Below are 12,634 nucleotides of genomic sequence, written 5' to 3' on the forward strand. Positions count from 1 at the left end.
AACTATGTCTTTAAGTAGAGCCTCAATTCTAAAAGACAAGTCATCAATTGATGGGTAGCTGGTTTTACTTTATTGTTCATTAATGTCCAAATCCTCTTTAGTCCCCAGGCAGAGCCATGTACTTCACTTTTCTCATGGTGAGTCCTTAAAAATTTTTTCTAGAATGATTTACCTAAATCACCCAATTCTGTTGATATCTTAGTTTTGTAAAAAAACCAATGTCTTGCTCAGATAGGCCAATTAGTCCAATATCATTGAGATCCTCTCATGAGACATGTGAGACCTCGGATGAAGGTCATGACTTGCATTATAGTTCTTTTTGAGCCTTGAAAATGAGACACATAATTGGTGCTATGGAAAGGCTTTGCCCTTCAGTAGCTGAACATCTTATTTTCTATAGTACTGTTAAGTCTGCGTGATTTATTGTATTAAAAAAAAAAATGTTCCAGGGGCACCTGGGTGGCTCAGTTGGTTAAGCGTCTGACTTTGATTCAAGTCATGATCTCAGGGTCCTGGGATGGAGCCCAGCACCAGGGTCCATGCTCAGCAGAAAGTCTGCTTCTCCCTCTCCCTCTCACTCTGCCCCTCCCCCTTCTCATGGGCATGGTCTCTCAAACAAATCAGTAAAATCCTTTTAAAAAAAATGTTCCAGGACTCCTATGTTGATAAATTAGAAAACTTCCCCACAACCTTCCTTCTCTGAGTCTCCACCACCTCCAACATTGCACCTCCTTCTATTGTTCTACTGTTATGGTCCCTGGAGCGTGCCTACTTCATAGAATGACAGAGGCAGGTCAACAGGTGTCACCGTAAAAAAACAAGAAAACAGAAAAACAGAAAACTTACTGTTTCTCAATGTTTACTGAAGTGACAACATAATAATATACTTTTGGGGGCGGGGTGGGGGGAGAATTTTATAAGTCAGCCCAGGAAACTTGCCAAATGATTCAATTACATTGGAAATATTAATTTAGTTGAGTGGACATCTGTCAACCTTACTCAGTTCAGTACAATGCTAATTTTATATCAATTCCAATTTTATGAATCCATCGTTGGTATAAGACTACAGTCTTGCCAATATTCTCATAAGTGTACCACATTACCAGGATATACTCCTTTCAATCCTATGCAATTATGATGAGACTAGATAATAAAGAATGAACTGCTTTAGTGATTTATGGGAAGGGGTTGTTTTAGGAGGGACAAAATATTCCTGTAAAAGAGCGACAGTAACCGTTCGCATAAATGAGATAAAAGGTAAAACGCGTAGAAAGGAGTAAAAAGAGAAGTCACAGAACTGACATTCAAAGCAAAGTGTAGAGAAGAGAGAGCCAAGCTAGTAAATACATATAGTATATTTAAAAAAGAATGTTAAGAATGATGCATGATCAACAGATGGTCAAACAATTTTTTTGGAAGGATATGGAAAGAAATAACAGCCTTTGAATTTAACGTGGAGAAAGTTATTGGTGATTCTAGGGAGAACACTTGTGTTTGTCGGTGAGAAGACCTGAGGCATTGCAGGTAATATTGGAGGAGAGAGAGGCAGCTGGTAGAGCTCTAACAAGTAATCAGTTATCTGCATTTGGAGGTGTCCATTAAAAAGAAAATTCCCAGGGGAAAATGGTAGGACATAAACCATTCGATCCTCATATGCTTCCAGGGATGTGGCCAATGTCCCTTCCTCCTCTGAGCTCCTGTAGTTTACCCATCTGTGACCCTCATTTGGTCCTAGGACCTGCTGGCTTGTATTGTTCTTTATTTCTTTAGGAGCTGGTCTATTTCCAAAACAGCCCGTGAGCTCTTTAACAACTGCCTCATATTGTCTGCCGCAAGGCCTCGCACATCATGTCAGTGATAGTAATAGTTGTCAACGTAGTGATGGTAAAAGTCCTAATAGAAATAGCTGGTCCTAGGACTATGATCCATATTTTATATGTTTTATCTCATTTAATCCTCCTCTTGAGGTGGCTAATATTATCACCTGTCATTATCTGCAATTTGAAAGCGAGGATGCTGAGACTCAGAGTTCAATAGCTGGCTTCTACTCACACAGCTTGTAGGTGGCCGGCTTGGGACTTAAATCTAAGGCTTTCCAATCTCAGTGGCCAAGTTTTCATGAGGAGGATTTGGTAGATGTGATCTTTCTTTTCCTTTCACTGGTATCTAAAGTTCTACACAATGAGAATTTTATAAGATATAGGTGCAACAAGTTGTTTTAGGTTTACTGTTGAAATCTTAAACTCCCATTTCTGTTGTTGTTTTAACGATGTTATTTATTAATTTGAGAGAGCTAGAGAGTGAGCATGAGTGGGGGAACAGAGGCAGAGGGAGAGGGAGAAGCAGACTCCCCACTGAGCAGGGAGCCCAATATGGGGCTCGATCCCAGAATCCTGAGATCACGATCTAAGCTGAAGGTAGACGCTTAACCGACTGAGCCACCCAGGCATCCCTTCCCTTGATTTTATGATTTGTCACCAGAAGCAAAATGGTTCGTGTCTGAAAAAAGCCTGAGGTCACAGGAGCTTGGATGGGGGTAAAGGTCTGACAAGCACTAGCTCTCTGACCAGCTCTCTCAGATGAGCATCCCAGAGAACATTGTCGGTCAAATCAGACACGCACAGAAACAGAATACAGGCGGAGGCCAGGCAGAATTGCCAAATAAAATACAGAACACCCCATAACATTTGAATTTCAGATACACAAACAAAAATGTAGTATAAGTATGTCCCAAATATTGCATGGACACACTTATACTAAAACATATGCATTTTAAAATATAAAATCTAAATTTAACTGAGCATTTTGTATTTTCATTTACTAAATCTGATGACCCTAAGGCTGCAATACATCTCTTCCATCTTTTGAGGTACTGTGGAATTACAGATCTGAACCCTGAAACAGGAGGGAGAAGGAAAGGAATGTTTCTGTTATTCTTTTGAAAATCAGAACTGCTATTCAAGTAAACCTGACCAACTTAAAAGTTAGAAATGTTAATTATTTTTATTTATTTTATTTATTTATTTATTTATTTTGAGAGAGAGAGAGTGAGGAGGGGTAGGGACAGAGGGAGAGGGAGAGAAAGAATCCCAAGCAGGCCCCAAACCCAGTGCAGACCCCAATGCAGGTCTCAAGCTCATCCCCCTGAGATTATGACCTGAGCCAAAGCCAAGAGTCAGCAGCTTAACGGACTGAGCCACTCAGGCTCCCCTAGAAGTTTTAAGTTTGAATCATAGTCATTCAAAATATGGACAATAACTAAAAAATAATTTTAAGTTCTTTGTACTTTTCTCTCCTATACACATGAAACAAGAATTTAGAAAAGAATGTTTTAACCCTCTTCTTTATGCACTAACTTATTTCACTAACTTCATGGCTTCTGCACAGCAGATAAGGAGTTGGGTTCTAGTTACAATGCATAGAATATGTCCACTCAAAATCTTGGTAACAACAACAAAGAAATCCTGATAAACATTCATCATCCTGTGACATTCCCATCTGTCTAGTCTTCTGCAGGAAGCCACAGGGTCTTTGAACTGGAAAGGAACTTTAGAGAAGTAAGCCCACTTCCCCGTGTCTAGGGAAGGCTGCTCTTTGGCATGGGCAGATTTGTCTGTACATCTGTGGTTCAAGCAAAACCACCTGCACCTGAATTACTCAGCTAATTATATTTCCGATGTTTCACCTGAACAAACTTCCTTTAAACATGAATCTTAGGAACAAAGTGCTAGTCCCTGACCCAGTCTCAACGGACAGCCGTCATCACCCCAGCACCCTGCAATGATTTGGGGAACTTAGACATGTTGACCAGGGTTGAAAAAGAGTCAGCTGCTCATTTCCAGGGGTTCCAGTACCTGCAGGTTGAGAACTGGGACTCATTTTTTTTTTCTTTCCTCTCCTTGCCCCTCCCCTCCTACTTCCCCAGTGGTCCTCCTTCATTCTCAGCATTCAGTATGTTCAATGGAGACATTGTAACCCTGTTCTGGGCATCACAATGACAAGTTCCTCTTGGAATGGAAGGCGATTCTAGACCCAATGTTCATTGGAAACATTAAAGAGGGACAAGGGAGCAGATCTGGCAACCTATATTTCTTTAATTTGACAGAAAGTTTCTTCCTTTCTCTCTACTTTTTTTTTAACTTAAAAGCACATTATTTACTTAAGTCCTAAAGGTGACCAGTCATTTGGTATGAGCATTACAAAGGGCATGATTTCATTCCGAAGTTCTCCACTTTGTCTCCTAAGTAGCTCATGATGGGTTATTTTCCCAATCATAGTGTGTATCCTCTGAACCATATCCATCATCCCTGTAAATTAATCCCATTGAAAATGAAGCAACTTTCATCTCATGAAACTACGTTCTAGAAGGAATGCCCTATGAGACAAATCTCTTTAGGACTGGATGACTCCACCATATTTGTGGTATCACCAGGAGATGTGAAATCCAATGTCATTCCCGTTGGTTAATTATTTTAGAAGAAAGAAAAAAGTAAGAAACAACTGGCCTTACAAAATTGGCAAAAAAACAAAACAAAACCTTGAAATTCTGAAAATAAATACCCATTTAAGTAAAAAAAAAATAATGCTGGACTGAATTTTAGAAAAGGCTTTCCAACTGTTTGTGACAAATGATAATGATTCTAAAAATGTATGTATGCAAATATAAACATTTGCCTCTAGGATTTGTTTTGTCCTCATACACTTTTACTGTTTCAAAATGAAATTTTGCTGCTATCTAGGTTATAAAGTTGAGAAAATGATATATTTTGAAACAATCCAAGATTTTACTTTGGAAATATAGTAGTGTGTGGGATTACTTTGTTAGTATTTCAATTTTCTGATTGCAGGCAATCTATTTAAATGTTTCCTTGGAGTTCTTGCGGCACCGAAAATGTAAAGACAAATCAAAAAGGTGTAGTAATTAGTGCCAAGGCCCATGTGTCTGACAGTAGCTTCTGCCCAAAAGTGGTTAAAATATTCAAGATTCCAGAAATTTCACAGGAATATCTGAGCAAAATATCAGGAATGTCATGGATTCTGAGCATGAAATTTGTCTTCGACATACATGTGGTTTTTATCATACACTGAATAAATCTGGTGTTATTTTCTCCTACAAATTGGCTGTGGCTTACATTTCACTTCAGATTCCTCTTAGAGGAGGAAAAACAGTGTGGCACATTGCAGGACTCAGATATTCACTCGGGAGAGGACTTACTCTCCGGGGCCTGGTCGCTGATGACTCAGCTTGTGAATGATTTTGGACTCTTGCCTTTGTGCCCCAGCACCTGCTCTGAAGTTAGAAATTTCTCATTAACACTTCTACTAGATGGCATAAGGGGAGGTGCCAAAACTGAAAAAAACAATGAGTTCTTCTATGTTTCTTTCAAAAAGTAAATAATTGGGCACAGTAGAAACTACTATAAAATGACATTATTAAACTTGGTGGGGTTTTCTCAGATATTTTTATTAAAAAAACAAAACACAGCTGAACAACTGCTCTGAAAGCACTATGCTGGGTACAGTGGAGAACACCACAGAAGGAATGCAAACAGGAAACCGGAACAGAGAACTGCCTTATCATCTGGGTTTTACCAGCCTACCCTTACGGATAATCAGGAGTAATGGCCTGGTGTAATGAGATCCTTGAGGCTGTGTGTCTACGAGTGTGTGTATATTATGTGTCCATTTGAGCGTGTGTCTGTGTAGGTCTGTATGTTGTGTCTGTGTTCCAGCTGGGCCTGACATCAATTGTTCTAGTTTTATGCCTCCAGATTAGATTACGAGAACGAAGGAGCCCATAGCAGGTGCTATTTCTACCACCTACCCCAAGTACTCTTTGCATGAAGTGGGTAGGAAGTGATGAGTTGTATTTTTCACATCCTCATATCAAGTGTCTATGGCTAGTGCTGTCACAAGAAATTATGTGGATAAAAAAGGAGGTTGCTGAATTATTTATGTATTATTTCTGTTAACTTGGTGAGATATATTTGTAAATTACAAATAGTTTTCAAAAGCCTAAAATCATTTAGGCTAATTGGTACATTATACAACCTAACTGTGTAATTGATTTTTTAAATGAAGTGGTCCCTAAGTGAGTTTTGAGTATTCTATAATAATTGGTTCCTAATAAGTGATATAAATAAAGGAATGATTAATGCATTGATATAGAAAGCAGTTGATAGGTCTTTAGTGGAACTGAAAGACCCAGCATATGGGTGCACACAATCCAGCAGAATGCTAAGCAAAATTTAAGTCTGAAGGTCATCATTCCAGACTGAAAATTCCAGACTGTAATGAAAAAGGCACATCTTTTACTCTTTGATCGTGAATGCAGGTGATTATTTAGTTTAATTAATAAAATTTGACATTTACTTTGGATGTAAGGTTAACTTAATTGTGAATTGTGAGGACTGAGCTATTCCCAATATTTAGGTGCCTAGTCATGACCTCAGCGATGAACAAAGGAGTGGCAGTTTCCCCTACAGCAGAAAAGCATTCTGTCAGCAAGAAGATATTTACAAAAGCACATTAAGTAATGGGTGTGTTGGGGTTGTTTTTCAAGTTGATTGGGAAGGACACTCTCTCTTTTAAGAGGAGATATATGACTTCATATAGGAGACCTCATGGTCACTGGCCAAATAGTAATGCTCAGCACTTAGAATCTCTGGCTCAGACCCAGTCTTAGCATCTCAGGATCTGTTAAGTTGTTCCTTCTTCTGAAAGGCAATTGGCACTTGAGAGCAATGCTGACATCCTTTGTGCAAATGGAATCTACAAGCCAGAAAGCATGGAAACACGTGGAACTCTTGCATAGCTATTAGAGGCACCTCTGCTATTTATTCGCTAATGTCAAAATGGTGTACAGCTTACAGGGGACCTGTGTTGCTGGTTGGCTTTGTGATGCCAATTCCTTTGTTTGGATACTGGAACTGGCTTCCTTTGGGGGGGGGGCATTCCCTCCATACCATTGAATACAGCTTAGTGGTACTGTCAGTCAGGGAAATTCATTCTTCTCCTATCCAAGTGGCAAGAGCATGACCCAAGTTCTCTCTTTAAAATACAAATCATGAGCTGAATGACAGAATGAATATGTTCGGATGTGACTCATTCCTGCTACAATGCCTGGAAAAGACTGTCATGCAAGTCCTTCCGCTAGTGATGTCCCTGAGTCCCTTGAAGCTGCTTGGCTCCCACCCTGTCCTTACCTTATTTTCAGCCTTGTCTTTGGTCTTGAAATTTTCCCATAGTCCTGCAATAAATTGCCTTTTCTTTTTTAATTAGCCAAACTCTGCTTCCTGCTGCTGGCATCCAAAAACCCCAACTGATAAAAATTTCTTTCTTTTTGGTTAGTTTCGGGTTGAAGAATATAAAGGAAAAACCTCATGTTCAGTAGCTGCCCTGTGGTCATAACTGATCATTGACCTAGGAAGTAAAAGAGAGTTATATCCAGATTAATACAATTAAAAGCATCATCATCCTTTTCAAATACTGCATCCTTCATCCTAATCTAATCTACAGAGTGTTGGTCCAGGTAGAGAGCTCAGCAAATTCCAGGTCTATTTTCAACAGCAGTTGTTTATTTTTGTGGTATTGGTTGTTACAAGCTTCTCAAGGGTTCCTGTGCTTTATACAAGTAAGTTTTCAGTTTCATTTCCCACTAAATCTTCCCTCTCACAGCTACCATATTTCATCTTTCTATAATACTGCTTTCAAGAGGTAGAGGAACCAGGCTGAGAGGTCTCCTTCCTGAGGGATCAACAGTATATCCTCACTTCTTGTTTCACCTGTATGTTCTCCTCCCCACCCCCTCCACCACGACCAATCTGGGAAAACTGGATGCCAGTCTTGGAAGTTGGAGAGAAGGGTGCATGGTAAATCTTGCTTTTCCCCATTCATCAGACATTCATGCACAATATGTTTAAGTGTACAAATCCTTCCTATTTGCTTGAGACTTAGGATTCTGAACCTCAAAAGCCAAGGGGTCCTGGGGAACTCTAAACATATGCATTAATTAACATGCCAAAGTCCTATTTGGCCATACTACAACGACTCTTCATTGTTTAGCAGGTCAAAATTCGTCATGTGGAAATTCACATTTTGGTTCAATCTTATTATCCTTATTTCTACTCAAATACAGGGAACTAAAAGTTTATTGGGTTGTGTTGATGGGAGGCAAGGGTGTCTCTACTAGGTCTGTCTGTTCAGCCTAAACCTGGTGTCCCTAAGACCATAAAGACTCTATCATGGAAGAAGTACAGAATTTTATGGGAGCACTCCTCCTAGCCATCTTCCCCACAAAAAAGTCTTTATTAACTTATGCTTGAATCGTTGTGAATAGGGAAGACTGATACCCCACAAGATAGATTTCGTAAGTTTTTAAGGGGGAGCAGAAACCAATAAAAGTATGATCAATCCTGTCAATATAGCCAAACCTCTGGACAAGGAACCTCTGTGGCACAGGTTTTTACTTTTCTTCCCAGCAAATTTCTTTTCCTAACTATATTTGGCTTATTCTTATTACTTGGTATTTGAACACTGATCATTTGGGAGCAAAGAGAGATGAGCCAGAGTGTCCAGGGGAAATCATGCTGGGATTACAACTTTGACCAAAAATGATGAGTTTGCACACATATAATGGGAACACAAGCTGTTATTCCCTTGATAACTCCCCAGACCATCTGGTATATATAACTTTCCCTATACACTTGGGTTCTTGACTGAGGTGGTGCGGGAACTGTGAAGTTGCTCCCTGCCTCTGAGATGCTGTTTTTTCAATAATATTGACTCTTAGAAAAGAGTAGTATGAAAGTCAGAGAACGGAGGCCTGAGCTTTCATCTCAGCTTCAACGCTCTCTCTCTAATGGATTTAAAGTCAGAAGTTCTCCATCTGCTTCTCTCAAATGACTGGTTTGAGGATCAGATACCATATTGAATTTGAAACAGCTTTATAAACCATAATGAACTGAACTAATGTGAAGAATAATTTTCATATTTTCTAAATAAATTTAAAACTTGAAGTTAGAGAAATCTCAGGAAGAAGTAGTTTCTTATAATGCCTAAGAACTGCAATCAAAATGACGATAGTCAAGGTCAATAAAAGTAATACAGAAACCATGCCTATAAAACTCTTCACTGGTGGAAGGAATACAATTTAAACAGAATTTCTATTAATTAATACGATGTTAAGGGATGGAGATGTTCCATTAACAAGTTTGTGAATACAGGACATTATCCTCAGCTAACAGTTACGAGGAAAGCCTTGTTTCCAAGGAAAGAAGACTATTTCCCTTCCACGCTCATTTTGACTTTCATTCTACTTTTCACAGTTTACGAGAACAAATAATTCAAATACAATATTTTTCACAGCTTTATACTACTCCACAGCATTGTAAAATTCTTTTTTTTTTTTTTAAAGATTTTATTTATTTATGTGACAGAGACACAGCCAGCGAGAGAGGGAACACAAGCAGGGGGAGTGGGAGAGGAAGAAGCAGGCTCATAGCGGAGGAGCCCGATGTGGGACTCGATCCCGGACTGCCGGAATCACGCCCTGAGCCGAAGGCAGCCGCCTAATGACTGCGCTACCCAGGCCCCCCAGCATTGTAAAATTCTTAAAAAATAAATCAAAATCACATTAATAAACCTAATAAAATATTGCAAAATAAGTTAATACAAGTTAGCAGTGTTGGGGCAAAAAGTTCTGAGAGAGAGAATCGGACTTGAGATCAAGCAAGTCCACACACACGAACAAAGCATGTGGCTTACTAGTTTTCTAGCAGCATACTACAGTTTCTCTAGGCATAAACTACTTTAGGAGAATCTCACATTCTGATTGATTGTTACTGGAAAAGAAGGTAATGAAGACTGACTGTCACAGGCGGAGAATTGTGGGAACACGTGTATGCGACACGCTCCTCACATTTAGCACAGATTCTTCCAGATAAGAAAAAAAAATTATTTCTTCTTGGGCAAATTGACCATTCTTAGTACACTGATTATGCAAGCATGTGAAGAAAGCACGCAGTTCTTTCCAACATTCTTCCAGACAGAGCCATCCCCCTCAGCAAAGGGGGATGAAGTCAAGGGAATCACACCCTCTGCCCGCAGGAAAGGACAGTCTTAAAATAGATCAACGACACTGAAAGAATAGCTCTAAATCAGTAGAGAGTTATTTACTTGGCAAAGAGGGGACCCAGGTCACCACAACCACTGTTAGCAGAGTCTTCTCAAAAAGCACGAGACCAAGATGAGCCCCGCCAGCGAGGTGAGAAAAGAAACTGGGCTTCCCGGGGGTGCAGCGATGGAGACGTCAGTTGCCGCTGTCTGCGCTCACGTTGGGAGGCTGACCTGGGCTCCTGGACGTGTGGGTCACACTGCTGATGGTTCATATCAATTGTCTGCAGATTTTTTCCTTTTTTTACATTTTTTTCGTATTAAGAGGGTTTTTTTTTTACAAGTTACCTTAAATCTAAACACAAGTTCTTTGAATTATCTCAGAAAAATTGAGTTTTGCAACTCTACTAAAAGAAAACAGCTCTTGTTTTTAAGAGGAAAAACACAACTAAAAAGTCATTCCAGTTTAGTGGGCTTTGAATTATTTTCTCGTTTAGAAATTGTCTCATTAGCTAAGTTAATAAGGAGTAGCAATAGAATTTTGTCTTATTCAGATAATGTAAAAGCCATTGATGGTTATTGTTAAATGAAGTGACTCTTAAACAAATAAAAATGTAATAATAAATTCTCAGAGCTTTGTGGAGTCATGGAATCCATGCAGATGAGACGGAGGCCATCCCAAGGTTGATGACATCTGTGTCAGTGGCTCTGCTGGCCCACAGCTACACCAAGAAAACAAATTCAACAACTACATACAGTAAATATGAAACAAGCAATCTCTACATTCTATACTGAGCATTTGGACTTCCTGTACCTATAAAGTGAAAAGTGTAAAAATTTACATGTAGAAAATATTTCTGACATACGCATTCTCAGAAGAGATAACTAATCTTCTTCTCTGAAAGTTACCTTTTATTTCTCCAATGATACTGAAGCTCCTAGATGGAGAAACCAGCCACATCCATCTTTGGAAGGCAGTCTTGTAGAGTGCATGGACTTTGGAGCCCTAGAAACATGGGTTCAAGTTCAGACACTACTGGTTGCAGCTATTTGGCTTTGAGCAAGTCTCAATTTCTCTAACCCTCAGGCTTTTCATTTATAGATGAGCACATCATTCCTAGTACTGCTAGGCACTCAAGTAATGCTCCCTTATTATTTTCTTCGTAGTCAGGACCCACACAGTGTTTTATACAGGTTAGAACTCAGTTCACATTTATTGAATTTATTCTTTTTTTTTTAAAGAAAGCGCAAGTGAGTGGGGGAATGGGGGGGAGGGGACCAGCAGAGAGAGAGAGAGAGAGGGAGAGAGAGGGAATCCTTAAGCAGCCTCTACCCCCAGCAGAGAGCTCCATGTGGGGCTTGATCTCATAACCTTGAGATCATGACCTGAGCCAAAATCAAGAGTCAGAGGCTTAACCAACTGAACCACCCAGGCGCCCCTGAATTTATTCTCATACAGTTGCCACAAATCCAAATCCTTTCTTGTTTTTGTTCTTGTTCGGTTTACTTATTAACCATTCCCTTTTGTTTGCTTTCTCCACTGAGCTGATTAGTCCACTTCCACACCCTATTCTATTCCCCTTTCTCCAAAGAACAGCTTTAATTTCAAATTCACCAAGGTAGTGCTTGCCCAGCCTTTGTGCAGAAATGTCCAATGACCGTATAGGGATGAAAGTAGTTCAAGACTCATCTACAGTTTGGCAAGTCATCTATGAGGTGACCTAGAGCAAAGCACTCAACTCAGTAGGGGTGATGGTTTTCACGTGGCCAATCCCACAAGCTCTGTCCTCCCCAGTCCTGCAGAAGACACAGCAACTGACCAATCAGCAATGGGTGGAGAATGGGCGGGGCATGCAGAAGGACTGTTGATCCACATTCTCTAAGACCGAGATACTGTGCTGTCCCGAAATAATACAACCTTAGCCTTTCCTGGGCTCTGGATGGTCATTCACTTCCCATTCTCATCAGATTTATTCTTAAAATAAGTCTCCTTAGCGTAAGAGTAGCTTATGTGAGTCTCAGATCCAGCCGACCCAAAGAATCAAATTAATTCACTTTTTTGGTACGATTTTCACCCCCAAGTACATCCTAGCCCTTGGCTACATTGCTGAGGCTGCAATAGAAAGACACTGGAAGAGATGTGCTGCAAATCTGGCATTACCGTGACTGAGCTAGCCCTGCCCATTGGCCGATGGCACTCTTCTGTGGGCCTGTGTGTCCCCCTGCTGCCACCCCCGGACACTCTCTATGCCACATTCCAGCTCCCAGCATGGACAGTCTTAGGTAAGTAAAAGCATCACTCCGCCCTTAATGCTATTCTAAAAATCATGCTGTCACAGGGAAGAAACAAATACAGCAGGCAGAACCTTGCATGGCACACACCCTGTGCAAACAGAGTTACTTGTGTACATAATGTTCTCAGCTCCCACCAGGAAGAGTCTATGCTCCATGAAACTTCTGAATCCTGCAGAAGTTGGGGAAGCTTACTCTGCGGGATTTACACTGCTTTCAGCTCCCAGGA

Source organism: Ailuropoda melanoleuca, chromosome 9 (assembly GCF_002007445.2).
Source record: "Ailuropoda melanoleuca isolate Jingjing chromosome 9, ASM200744v2, whole genome shotgun sequence".
Lineage (NCBI taxonomy): Eukaryota > Metazoa > Chordata > Mammalia > Carnivora > Ursidae > Ailuropoda > Ailuropoda melanoleuca.